The following is a 12,730-nucleotide window of genomic DNA, read 5'->3' as shown; positions in this document are numbered from 1 at the left end:
GGCTATGCACACACATGATACACGATTTTTGCAATTCTTATAAGATTAATTAATTAGTATATCTAGCAGGTACATCCAATGGGAGATCAATTGCCCCAGTAACCTCTGGGTTACTGGGTTGCTCTGCCCCTTGGAGCTGGTCCAGGGGCTCTTTGCCCTGTATCTTCTTGTGTCTCTCAAATTCTGGTGAAAAACAAGACATCCTTATCAGAAATTGTCTTCTTGAGACTAAGACTAAACGAAATTTCAAGAATGTGTTAGAAAGGGTTAGCTTATTGTTCTAAAATGTGAGAGAGGGCAGGAAAAATACTAGAAAGTATACAACTATATATTAAAAATATATAAAGCAATAAATACATGAAAAAAGCTAAAAATCTTTAGGCATCATGAGAAATGAGCTCTAGAAGTTTTATGCCATTACTGAAGTGTGCTTTGTATCCCATGTAAACCCAGCCAATGGATGTGTTTGTTATCGATGAAATGGGAGCTTCAGACAAGACCTGCCTTAATCTCAGATTTTTGGCAGCAGCTTAAATTTAGGTGGCCCACACCTAAAATCACCCCAGCCTGCAAGTTCTAAGGATGGCAGACCAAGTCTATTTTAAAATTAGTTCTTTATTGAATAAACAGGAGATAACAGACAAAGGGCCTTAAACAGAGTTACTTACTACACATTATAAAACAAAAGAACTACCACTAGTTACATAAAACTGTGCATGACATTAAGGTACCTACATGAAAGCTAGAAAATAAATAGTATGGATTAGGAGTCTCTGTAACTTACCACAGAATTGACAATAGTGTACACAGAGTCTTTTAACTCAACCCTCAAGAGAGTAACCATGAAGTAGGCATCCCAACTTTAGGGGAAAGCTCCACACTTTTCCAGGGAATGTGCAGAAGACTTCTGCTTTGTGAAAGTTTGGTGTAGTTTTTATAGTTTGTAAAGTGTCTGTCAGTCAAAAATGCCATCTTATCTCTCCACATCTTCCACAGAAAGATGAACTGAAATCATTACTCCCATGATGCCAAAATAACTCACTATAAGACAAGCTGTCCTGATTGAGTTACTTCACCAATTAGCAAGCTCACGTGAAGCTCACTGGAGGGGCGAGATGCCCTGAGTTATTTCTCCAGCTAACAAGCAACAGATAAGCTCTTGGGGGGGGGGAGGGTGAGATGCCCTGCTACAGTGTTTAACAGAGGAGTTGCACATCTTGGTTTCAGTGAGACAAGTGGATGTGACTACAGTAGCAACAATGAGCCATTTTCACAGTTTGGAAGTCATGTTTGCCTGACTGTGCTTTGGGCAGAGATCCAAATGTTCGAGGTCTAAAAATTACTGATCTTTTCATCACACCAGTGTCACCTCTGTTCACTTGTTTTCCAAAGTGTCTGTTTCTCTGGTGGTCTTATGGCACTGTACATCTCAGCCTATGGCTCTGGTCTGGTTACACTTTGGCTTTCCTCTGGGCTGCAGCAGCTGAAATCACCCCACTTATGCTGCAGGAAAAGGGTTTGTATCCAGACAGATCAAGTCTCTGGTCCTCCTCATTGTGGGACTTCACAGATAATAGCTCTGGCACAGAGGGAGACAGCTGATAAGGGTGGTCTCTGGGCTGCGGGGTTGGATTCTGCCATGGCCTGAGAGAGGAGTAACAGCACAAGGTTGGTCCTTGGAAGCCGAGCAGAGGAGGACATGTCATGAGTACCTGGAAGCTGTGTCCAGTATATGACCACCAAGGGCAGGGGCACACTCATGGACACAGGGACTGCCTCAGGGCCAGCACATCAAAGGCCTTCCTCTGAAGGCCTAATATTGTGTTCAGTTTTAGGCCTCTCACTACAAGAAAGATATTGAAGCACTGGAGTGAGTCCAGAGAAAGTCAATAAAGCTGGTGAAGGGTTTGGAGCACGTCTTATGCGGAGCAGCTGAGGGAGCTGGGGTTGCTTAGCCTGGAGAAAAAGAGGCTCAGAGGGACCTTATCCCTCTCTAAACTTTCCTGAAAGGAGGTTATAGACAGGTGAGGGTCAATCTCTTCTCCCAGGTAACAAGTGACAAGATGAGAGAAAATCACCTCAAGTTGCACCAGGGGAGATTTAGATTAGATACCAGGAAACTTTTTTTCACTGAAAGAGTTTTAAAATATTGGAACAGACTGCCCAAGAGAGTGGAGATGTCACCATCCCTGAAGTGTTCAAAAAAATATGTGGATATGACACGTGAGGACATGGTTTAATGGGGAACATGGTGGTGGTGCTGGGTCAGTGGCTAGACTTGATGATCTTAAAGGTCTTTTCCAACCTTAACTATTCTATGGTTCTATGATTCTATGAAGGATGCTGGACAGAGGTGTGGTGGGCAGGGCTGCAGTGAGTGGGGCTGCGCATGGGGACTCCTATGTCCCACTCACAGAGCTGGCCCAGGGTCAGCTTGAAGACATCCAAGAGAAAGTCCTTAAGGAGCCACTGTAATTGCTTGGTGGGGGCTGAGGGGGGCTGGATGAGGTTGCTGAAGGTTCTCTGCTGCAAGGCCAGCTCCTAGTGGGGCCATGCTCAAAGCCCATTGGATAGATGGAAATCCTGCTTCAGACTTCAGGGGACAGATGCCAGCTGCTCAGGAGATGGCAACAAGCCAAGTGGTAAAACCAAGGAAATGCCTTCTGGAGGAACACTTCAGGAGCACTGCAGAGCACTCTGTCTTCATCCCCTGTGAAGCCAGGGGCAGCAGCCATAAGAAATGAGATGCAGAGATGTTGGCAGGATACCAGTGCTTTGGAATACCCACTGATGCCCTGCCAGGCACAGGAATGATTTGTGCCCCTGAAGTTGTTTAGATTGGTGACATGGGGCCACTCCCAGAAGCCCCTGAGATGGCTCCAGGGGGCAGAATAGGGTTTGGGCATCTTGTGGAAGGCAGGGCCAGCCTATGAGAGGAGTAGACAGGTCTTTCTCACGTTCTCTGAGAATAGCTGATGGCCAGTGCTGGGGTCAGGGAGGAATCTTCCTCCGAGGCAGTTTTGCATTCCTCTGAAGCATTGAGCATGATCACTGCTGAGAGCTCCTCAGTTCCCCTTTTTGTACATGTTTGGTGTCTTTGGCAGTCTCTGCTGCTCATGACGATGATGAAGATGGCCTGTCATGCCCTGCATCTTGGGGGAGGAAGGCTTTTTTTTACCACACAGTGGGCTGCAAGTGTCCCTGGGGTTTTTTTGCTTTCCTCTGCCACACTGAGGACAACTTCTTGCCAGGGCTCGTTCAGGCCATTTTGGCCAGGCGCCGGCTGCTCTTGCTCCTTGAAGGTGTTCCTCATGACCCTCACCTGAGGAAAGGAAGTTTTCTAGACTCCCAGGGTGGGCCCCAAGGGTGGCCTGGGGGTTGCTTCTTGTCCTCCATAGCACTGGGCACAGCCCCTTGTCAGGGCTCCTCTGGGCCCCTGCAGCTCCGTTCTTGCCTGCTGCCCTCACACCTCCAAGGCGCCAGTCATGCCCTGGCTCTCTCTGGCTCTCTTGCCCACTGCAAGTTTGGAGTGGGGCTGAGCTCTGCTCTTCCCTTGGCTCCCATTTCCCATGGAGGTCTTGCATCAATCCAGAGCTGACATTTTTCAGTTCTCCTGCCTGCAACACAAGCACAGGACAGGCACAGGGCTACACAAGCACAGGACAGGCACAGGGCTACACAAACACAGGGCATGCATCCCTGGCCAGGAGGCACAGCAACAAAGCAAATCTTGGAAGGCAAAAATTATGCTTGTCATTGATATGTGTCATAATTTGTAAAATACCTTGTGGTACCACACATCCTTCTTTTTTGTGTGAGGTTGGTACAGATCCTCATTCTTCATGTTCTTACCCTTCAGGAAACAGAACCTGCTGGGCCTGTATTCCTGCTGCTGCATTCTGTAGCTCTGTCACTTGCCTTTTCCAGACTACAAAGGATGGGTTTTAAAGCTAAACTGAAGAACACATCAGCCTGCTCCTGGCTACACATGCACATTGGGGTAATGGTTGTGAGCATCAGTTCCAAAACAGATGGAGAAAAATAAAAATTAAAAGAATATCCTGCTTCCAGTTATAACCTGTGTGTTTGTGACCTTGAAAGTGTCTTTGGAGCTGAAAAGCCCCTGATATTTCTGTAAAATAATGATCATTGTTACTTGACTCATGATGAGCACAGGAAATAGAACAGTTATGCCACGTTAAAGCCAGAGCTCTGCATGACAAGGTTCGACCCAGGTCTGAGGGCTCCACCCCAGAGAGCAGCTCTGCAGTGCAGGTCCCAGGCCCACCCAGGAGAACGGAACAGAGATGGGCACACCTACAGCAGGGCTCAGGCAGGGACTGAAGGTCCCAGGCAGAGCTGGGACACCTCCCCTGGGCCCTTGGCAGGAGATGGCAGGAGTGGGGAGAGGCCAGTCCCAGCCACTGAGGCCTGTGAGCACCCCCAGGATCCTGGCAAGACTTGTAAATTGGAATAGTGTTTGTTAGGTATCAGTGAGTGGGGATCTCCCCAGACTCCCAGGACCCTCGTGTAGGTAAATGAGAGGTGTCCCTCTGTGATACCTGCTAGCTCCTTCACTACTATGAATTAATCCCGCCAGGCCCAATGGACCTGACATTAGGAAATATTTCTTTACCCAGAGTGGTCAAACCCTGGAAACAGGCTTCCTGAAGAGGTCCCCCCGTGTCTGTCAGTGCTGAAGAGGCTGCTGAAGAGGCATTTGGACAATGCCCTTAATACCATGCTTTAGCTTTTGATAGCCTTGAATGGAACAGGCAGTTGGACTATCATTGGACAATCATTTTAGATCTCTTCCAGATGAAATATTCTAGTCTAGTCTAGTGTAAGAAGTCAACTGATACATCTGTCCCCTTACAATTTCACTGTCCACAAATGGAAAAATCACTGTTCCTGCAGTTGGAATGCTCAGAAGAGCAGGCAACCCAAGTGAAATAAGAGGTGGTTAATAAAAAACAGGAGCTAGAAAGAGGATGAAGAGTGAGAACGATGTGGTAGCAACTGCAGAGAAACTAGAGACAGGTGTCAATTCTGGGAAAAACAATGGGTGAAGACTTGGGAGAGAGTCGAAAAATAAAATTGTTTCTACTATAGAGATCTCTCATGGAGGCCTGACCCTGAACTGTTACAAACCTGAGGACTGGGAGGTGAGTGAATGACAGAGGTCCTACAGAGGAGAGTCCTTAGGAGTCTTTGTCCAAAGGAAGCTATTCCCAGTTTCAAAATCCCAAAACTGTTATCTGAAATGACAACTATTTTTAATTGATTATGACATGCTCAAAGCACATTAAATAGGATTTAATAGGATGCGAATCATCAGGACAGCTGCTTTGGTGACACAAAATGCGCAGAAACCATTTTGATCCTATTTCACAGAATGTGTTCTATGTCACTCACATGGCATGATCACAGCTACCCAGACTGCTTTCTTGGGATATCTTTGGGGTTTAATTACCCTGTCAATTAGAGTTAGAGGTATTAATGCGGCAGTGAAACAATAAAGATTGCTCATGGGTTCTATTCTCTGCTTGTTTGTATTCATCAGTCTTGAAAGAGGAGGACTTTTCACATTGTCTTGACATGGATGCTAATAAGCCTATAATGAGAGATTCACTGCATCAAATAAAATAGGTGGCAGCAGCCACAAAGAGAACAAGCCAAGATAATGGTAAAATGCAGTCCAGTAATGAAGACGTGGAGAGTGTAGTCTCCTGGATAGGGCAGAACACTACTCTGTTATTATTCAAGGATGACGATTTAACCAATGAATGGGTAAAAACCTTTAAGAAGAGGGAAATTATGACAAAATCCAGCCACTTCTGAAAAAAATGGACCAGGATGAAAGTGCATTGTATCAACATAGGCTCTATGAAGCTATAGAAAGCATTTAAAACTGAATATAGAGTAAAATGAAGTAATTTTCAACAAAATCCTGAACTAGGGTGAATCAGAAAATCATTCTTAAATTATATAAAGCTATGTTGACTTACATCTCCTGAGACCACAAAGAAACAGACTAAGTCCCATGTTCATGGGACATGTACATGCACAAAGCATTTTGGATCACCATTTTTAGTTTCAAATTATCTGGATTAAGTTGGACAGAGTGTAAAAATGAGAACTATTATTAATATTGTATGCCACAGGCTATATCAATGTATCAAATGTAAATGGTTTTGTGCAGGCCAGTACTTGCTTAGTGCTTTCAGCATCTTTAGTGGAGCAAATGCCCACGGTGTCCCTGGGTGCTTAAACTACATTGGTTTTCAAGGTAAAGTAAAACACACATAAAGTCCATACACTTCTAGATTATTTATTTGTGTGACTTGTATAAGTCATATCATGCTGTGATTTTAATGAGTTCTATCTTCACATGTTCCTACTCCTGGAAGACCTTTATGGCTTTGCTCTGTAACTTATTCCCTCAAGCTGCTTTATACACAAAATAGAACTATTTCTGAAAAATGGGGTTCTAGGAACACAAGAGATGTATTTGCGTGTAAACAAAAAAGTATAAGCAGTTGATGCTGCTAGCCACAGCAATAGTAAAATTGGGAGACTCCAAAAATTCAGACTAGTTGTCTTTTTTATTTTTTTGCTTCCAGTTTATAGACTATGATTTTTAAGACACACTACTCTTATTTTCAGTAAGTTTTTTTGTGCCAATTTTAATGCACAATGCTTCAGTACTTGACATGAAAATACTAAAAGAAGAATTATAAGAATTCACACCATGGAATTACCATTACATAAAATCATTAGGGTTTATAAGAATATAAAATACTTGTGATATATGAATATCATGTATTCATTCCCTTTCCAAACATTCAGGATCTAAACTACCTCTCAGCAGTCTTACAGGAATTGCAATTTTTCCAATGGCCCTTAATATCAATAAAACTTCTGTCACAGATCAAGGGCAGCAGATCACTTTAAGAGTGTAGATTCCCTCAGCTAGCATTAACAGCCCTCTGTGTTTATTTCAGGAAGATTTTACTGATTGTTAGAAATGCTTCTCTGGGCCATGGTAAAAGCATTATAAGCCTTCAAAGGGAAGATCATTTGGGACAATTTCAGACACTGACTGAATACATATTAAGCTAGTATTTATTCCATATGCAACAACTTGAGTCTAAGACCAGATTTTACACCCTTGCAGTTAAAAATGTAGAAAATTATTTACTTAAATTCCTTGTAGGTTGTGTCTGGGATGTCCTTTCCCCATTCCCCTTCCACTCCTCACATTGAAAATATCTAGTGTAAGAGTTTCTCTAGGTTCTGGTAGAGAAATCTTTGTAGAGCTGAAAGGAGATGCCACAAGCTCCACCCTCTAGGAATCTCTGTAGATGGGATAAAGTGCTCTGCTCTCAGGTTTCACAGAGCCATCTCCTGTGCCACACTTTTTAATAGAGAGGCTGCCATCTCACTCATTTGCAGGGCTGTTCCCTTAGCAGTACCACATGCTAAGCACTCACAGCCTTGCCCTTGATCAGTACCTGCCCTCCCTCAGTTCCTTCTTGTCCAGCTCATATGGCCCAAGCATTATGAAGCTTGGTTGAGTAAAAGAAAGGAGGGATTTACCTTGGTACCTTTCTAGTTCCTGCAGTGGATTACAGCAAATGACAGGCAGTTTGTTTAGAATAAGATTTGGAAAATTCAAGTCCTGTCATTAAAAGCATTGTACACTGTTCTTTTATTGATCTCCTGGGATATTATTATCCTTTGTTCACGCATTGTAGAAGAAGTGATAAGCAGCTGAAAGGAATCTAGAAATTCAGAAACTACTAGGATTCATCACTACCAGCCTCTGATTCATCAGCATGCTAGCCTTTGGACTGCTGCATTTTTTTTGCATCTAGCCAAATGAAATTATAAGTGATCAGTGTCATTAGTCTGTTTCACAATAATGAATAAGAAAACATAGAGCCACCAGATGTTCTGATGGGCAACAGGTTGATGGGAGCTGGGAGACTGTGATGGGGGACCTTTGCTTCCAGCCAATCTCACCTTGTCAGAGGATAAGATCTTTCCCCTTTGACATAGCACTTCATGAAGGAGCTGCATGACAGGGTGACATTTATACTATCAATCCTGTTTGTTTAAGGGTATAGCTATTTTTATCCAGCAGAGTCATTCTTTCAACTACTTTTCCAAGGTATTCCATTTTGTGAAGGAAATTGTGTCTCCTTACCTTTTTTCATGTAAGATAGATGACCTCTCTACTCCTTAAAGCTCCTCCTTTCTGGGATGCACAATTCTTTGCTATCACACATTCTGCTCCAAGTTGGGATCTTTGTTTACCATAATGGAAAAGACGTAGTAGTAGGAAGAAAATGAAGTCATGGTTCTCTCCTTTTATTTTGCTAAAATGGAAAACTCCTTCTATTAGCATCATCCTTGCTCTTGAGAGAGGAAAGAGAAAAAGCATGGGCCACAAGTCTGATGGGCAGCACAGAAAGGGGCCTGGATGATATGTAAGTGTAGAGCATGTCCATATTTTGAACCTAGATACTTCCCTGGCACTGGAATATCACTCTTGTGTAATCGCCTATCTATTCCCAAAGCCTCACCCATCCACCTGCATGTGCCTTTATTTCCGTTTTGCCCCAATCCAATAAGCACCTATTATCAAGACATCAAAGAAAATGATAGCAACTGAATAATGCTAGCATTCGATGCTACAGAACTAAAATTAAATATCTGAAGCAGGATAAAGTTACAAGATAAATGTCTTCAAAGTCAGAAAAAAAGAATGTTGTGGCTTTAACCTGTTTACATGAAAGTATTTTCTCTGGTGGGATAATCAAAGTTTCAAAGATCTTGTCCTATATAATATCAAATCCTATTACTATTCAGCAGGGGAAAAGCTACTCCCTTAAAATCAAGGTACTCTTCAAGAGCTTCCAGCATGAAAATGCTTGTATTGTGTGCACAAGCATACACAGAAAGCATCTCAAAGGGAAATGTTAGCCTCAAATTAATTTCTATCAGATTTGATTGAAAAACTCACACATATCTGTCCATTGGAGGTTTGCGAGCTGACTCTGCCTGACTGGGATTTGGTAATCAAATAGAGACTCCTACAATATGTGTATCAGTTTTGCTGTAGTCAAGAAATATAGCTGTAAAATGTGCATCATATCAGCAAAATTAGACCAAGCTGATTTTTTGTATGCAGCTTCATTTGTTCAGTAACTAAAAAAGTGCCCATAATTAGAAAAAAAAGCAAAATAAAAATAACTTTTAAATGTTTTGCTAATAATATCATACCATGTCTGAACCAATTTGTATACTTGAACAGATTTTTCCTACAAAGTCAAGATCTCTTGTGCACTTGTTGCTGGCCACTATTGCAGCTACCCTAAAAATAGGCAAGACTGCAAACCTTTCTCATGTGGCAAGATCTGAAAAACTGTGCATTAATCCTTCATTCAATTTCTCAGAGAACTGCTCAACTTTCTTTTATTTTCTCTCAAATTCTTACTTCTAGAACTTCAACATCTAAAAAATGAAATTGTAAAAAAAGTAAAATAAATCCCTTGAGAAAATGTTCCATTTTTCAACCACATCTAATAAAAATGAGGTACCCAAATGTAAAGGCAGCAGCTACAGATATGTAACTGCACTGCCACATAGCTGACATTACCCTGGATTCAGCCAGACCCCTAGTTGTACTGGAAGCCTCATGCAGAACTGCAGAAGCATAGCACTTTTGACACAATAAACCCATACAGAATCTACAGGAATCTTGAATTTTAAGATCATGTATATCAGCACTGCACACCATTTTGAACTTTGACCTCATTATATCACTGACTTCATTATCAGACTGAAATTCTGAGACAGAACTTCAGATCCAGATTGATCACTATTTAACTAAACAGTGGAAAAAGAAGACATTAATCCAAATTAAACTGAGGCAGCTGTGAGAATATCCTATTTGTTGGATCTACTGAAATTTTATTTAGTTTATAACGTATTTCATTTAAAGTGTCTTTAAAGGCTATTTAAATGAAAGTTTCAGAAGCAACATAAGAGGGAAATAGGAAACTGAGGGGAGGAAGAAGAAAAAATGAAATATAAACTTTGGCAGAATGGCATGTAAAAAGCAGGAAAGCAAAGAAATAGGAGATGGGCAGCTGAACAATTAAAGGAATGGAAGTTGAACAGGAAGAAAAGGGACAACAGTCATCACTGGCAATAGAAGACGAAAGCTTGGAGACTGAGAGAGAATGTCCAGTTTTCAGAGCTAACAGATGATCATCTCAAGAAAACTCCTTGGTTTCTTTCAGAACTTCTGTGTTGAGAGTAATGAGTCTGCTAGATCTTATGTCTGTGTGCGCCCAGTTTGGACAAGAGGACCAGCAAGGAACACAAAGGCCTTACTCTTGAAAACTGAATGGTAGATACTCAGGATAGGAATGGAGCTAATTTCCCTTATATTATTTCCTCAAAATAATACTCCAAGCTTTTTGGGACACTCTGGAGACCCTGACTAGTATAACAATAACATCACCTCCCTACTATCTCTGCCTGCATAATGTAGATCTCCCTTAAAATGTCATGTTCAAAACTAGCAGAATTAACTGCTCCTTTACCCGATTTTTATATATATTTTTTCCAGTCTAAAAAAAGATATGAATGAGGGGAAGAATACCATCATAAGTTCATTTGCAAGCTGAATGAAAACAGAGAAAAAATTGGAAGAACTGTGGCACCAGCACTGCAGTCAAGCATTCAAGTCTCTAACTGCCTGGGACTTACTGAAAACTTTCGGTTTCATCCCTTATTGCCTCCGTTCATGTGTATTCTTTGAGGCATTTTGATTTCTGTAACATTTTCCATTGGACCTTCCTCTTTTATCTTCTTTATCTACCAACCAGATAACACTGTATTTTTAACAGGCATCTCCATTAGGGTATCGACTAAGTGGCTCCCAAGTCCTCTGTTACAAGTCACTGAGACAAGGAGATAGGTAAAGTAGTTATTGATGTTTTCTACTGCCTTGGTAGCTGACACTATTTCCAACTATTTTTGGAGGACGAGGAAAAGAGGGAGTATAAAAATAACAGAATAGGGTCACTTCAGAATCTATGTGCAGGCAACTGCAGCTATTTTCCAGTCCCCCCAAAAATACTGTGGTGAACAAATAGTTTTCTGGCTATCAGAACTTCACAACTCATCACATTCTTTACGAGGGATTGAAGCTGCAACACCTGTGCTTTTGGGGTGATTGATTTTTGAAGAATTACGCTGGATACAACTGACTAGCAATAAACATTAATGCTTTCATGGAGTAAGGCAGTCTCAAGGATCAGATTCCAGAGGTATGAGTTAAAACAGAAGGTATGAGTTAGGCCTGTCAAAACTAAGAAGGGAAGACCAAAACCATGCATAATGGGGACAACTTGAACAGAGAGTGGTGGTAATCTTGTTGCTTACAAAATGAGTTGAAGAAAAGCAAGTGGTATGATCCAATAACATAGTACAAAACTAAGTTCTACTTTAAAAAAGACCATGTAATTAAATTATGGAAGTTGCTATCACAGAATTTTATGAAAGCCAAAGGTAAAAGTTAATACATATGCAACACCGTGGTCCTGGTTGCAAAGCCTAACCAAGTTCTTCATTGTACGAAGTCAAGAGCATCACTTTACGTTTACCTTATTTCATTTTAGTTTGCTAAACACCCAGGAGCAACCACTTCTGAAAACACTTGTGATGTGAACTAATACAGCATTGTTGGGGTTTTAGGAGCTCTCCTGGGTTTTTTTCCTGTTAAAGGAATTTTTCCCATACGGGTTGCTAGGGGGACAAATTGCTGGGTACTTAAGAAAAACAAAGACCTAGCCACTGGAGGTGAGGTGCATCTGGCTACTCTTTTGTTTCACCTGGGTGTGCGGTCAGTCGATCCCTGGCGTTTTGGATGGAGAGGGAGGCTGTTTTGTCAGCTGCTTTTCCTTCTGCCAGAGAAACCCCGGGATCCCAAGCCCACCTTCCCTACCCTGCTGGGAGCTGGGCCGTGGCTGCCCTGCCCCTGCCGTTGCTTCGAGCCTTCGCTAGGTTGTAGTCGTGCTCGCCCTGCCTGCCCAGACCTCTGGGGGGTTCCCAATTTGGATACCTCTCGTCTGCCACCCGGGATTTGTGCTCGTCCCTGCCGCTCCAGCCTGCCGTTCCGGCTTGCTGTTCCTAAGGGTCCAGCCGGACACCAGGATCGGCTGCCCAGCGGTTTGTGAAGCCTTTGTCCCATCCCTCCCTGGGATCCCACGCCACCATTGCTGCGCCCCCTGCAGCCTCGGGGAAACCATCGCACCTGCCCTGCTCACCGGGAGCCACCAGCGCCCCTGCCGGCTGCAACCGGAACTGCACCCGAGGGGAAAGGGCCTGACAGCCGAGAAGGCTGGGACTGGGTTTGTGATTGTTTGCTGTTACTGCCATAGTTATTGTTGTTTTTTTGCCTTGTTATACACATATAGATATATAATAGTAAAGAACCGTTATTCCTATTTCCCGTATCTTTGCCTAAAAGCCCCTTAATTTCAAAATTATAGTAACTCAGAGGGAAGGGGGGATGCATCTGCCATTCCAAGGGAGGCTCCTGCCTTCCTTAGCAGACACATGTCTTTCGAACCAAGACAAGCATTTATTATATTCTTCAGGAAGGCAGAATGGCCTACAGACAAATGTAATTGTGAAGTCTTGCAGTCATTGG

Source organism: Corvus cornix, chromosome 2 (genome assembly GCF_000738735.6).
Source record: "Corvus cornix cornix isolate S_Up_H32 chromosome 2, ASM73873v5, whole genome shotgun sequence".
Classification (NCBI taxonomy): domain Eukaryota; kingdom Metazoa; phylum Chordata; class Aves; order Passeriformes; family Corvidae; genus Corvus; species Corvus cornix.
The sequence above is the reverse complement of the archived record's forward strand: the minus strand, read 5'-3'. Positions refer to the sequence as shown.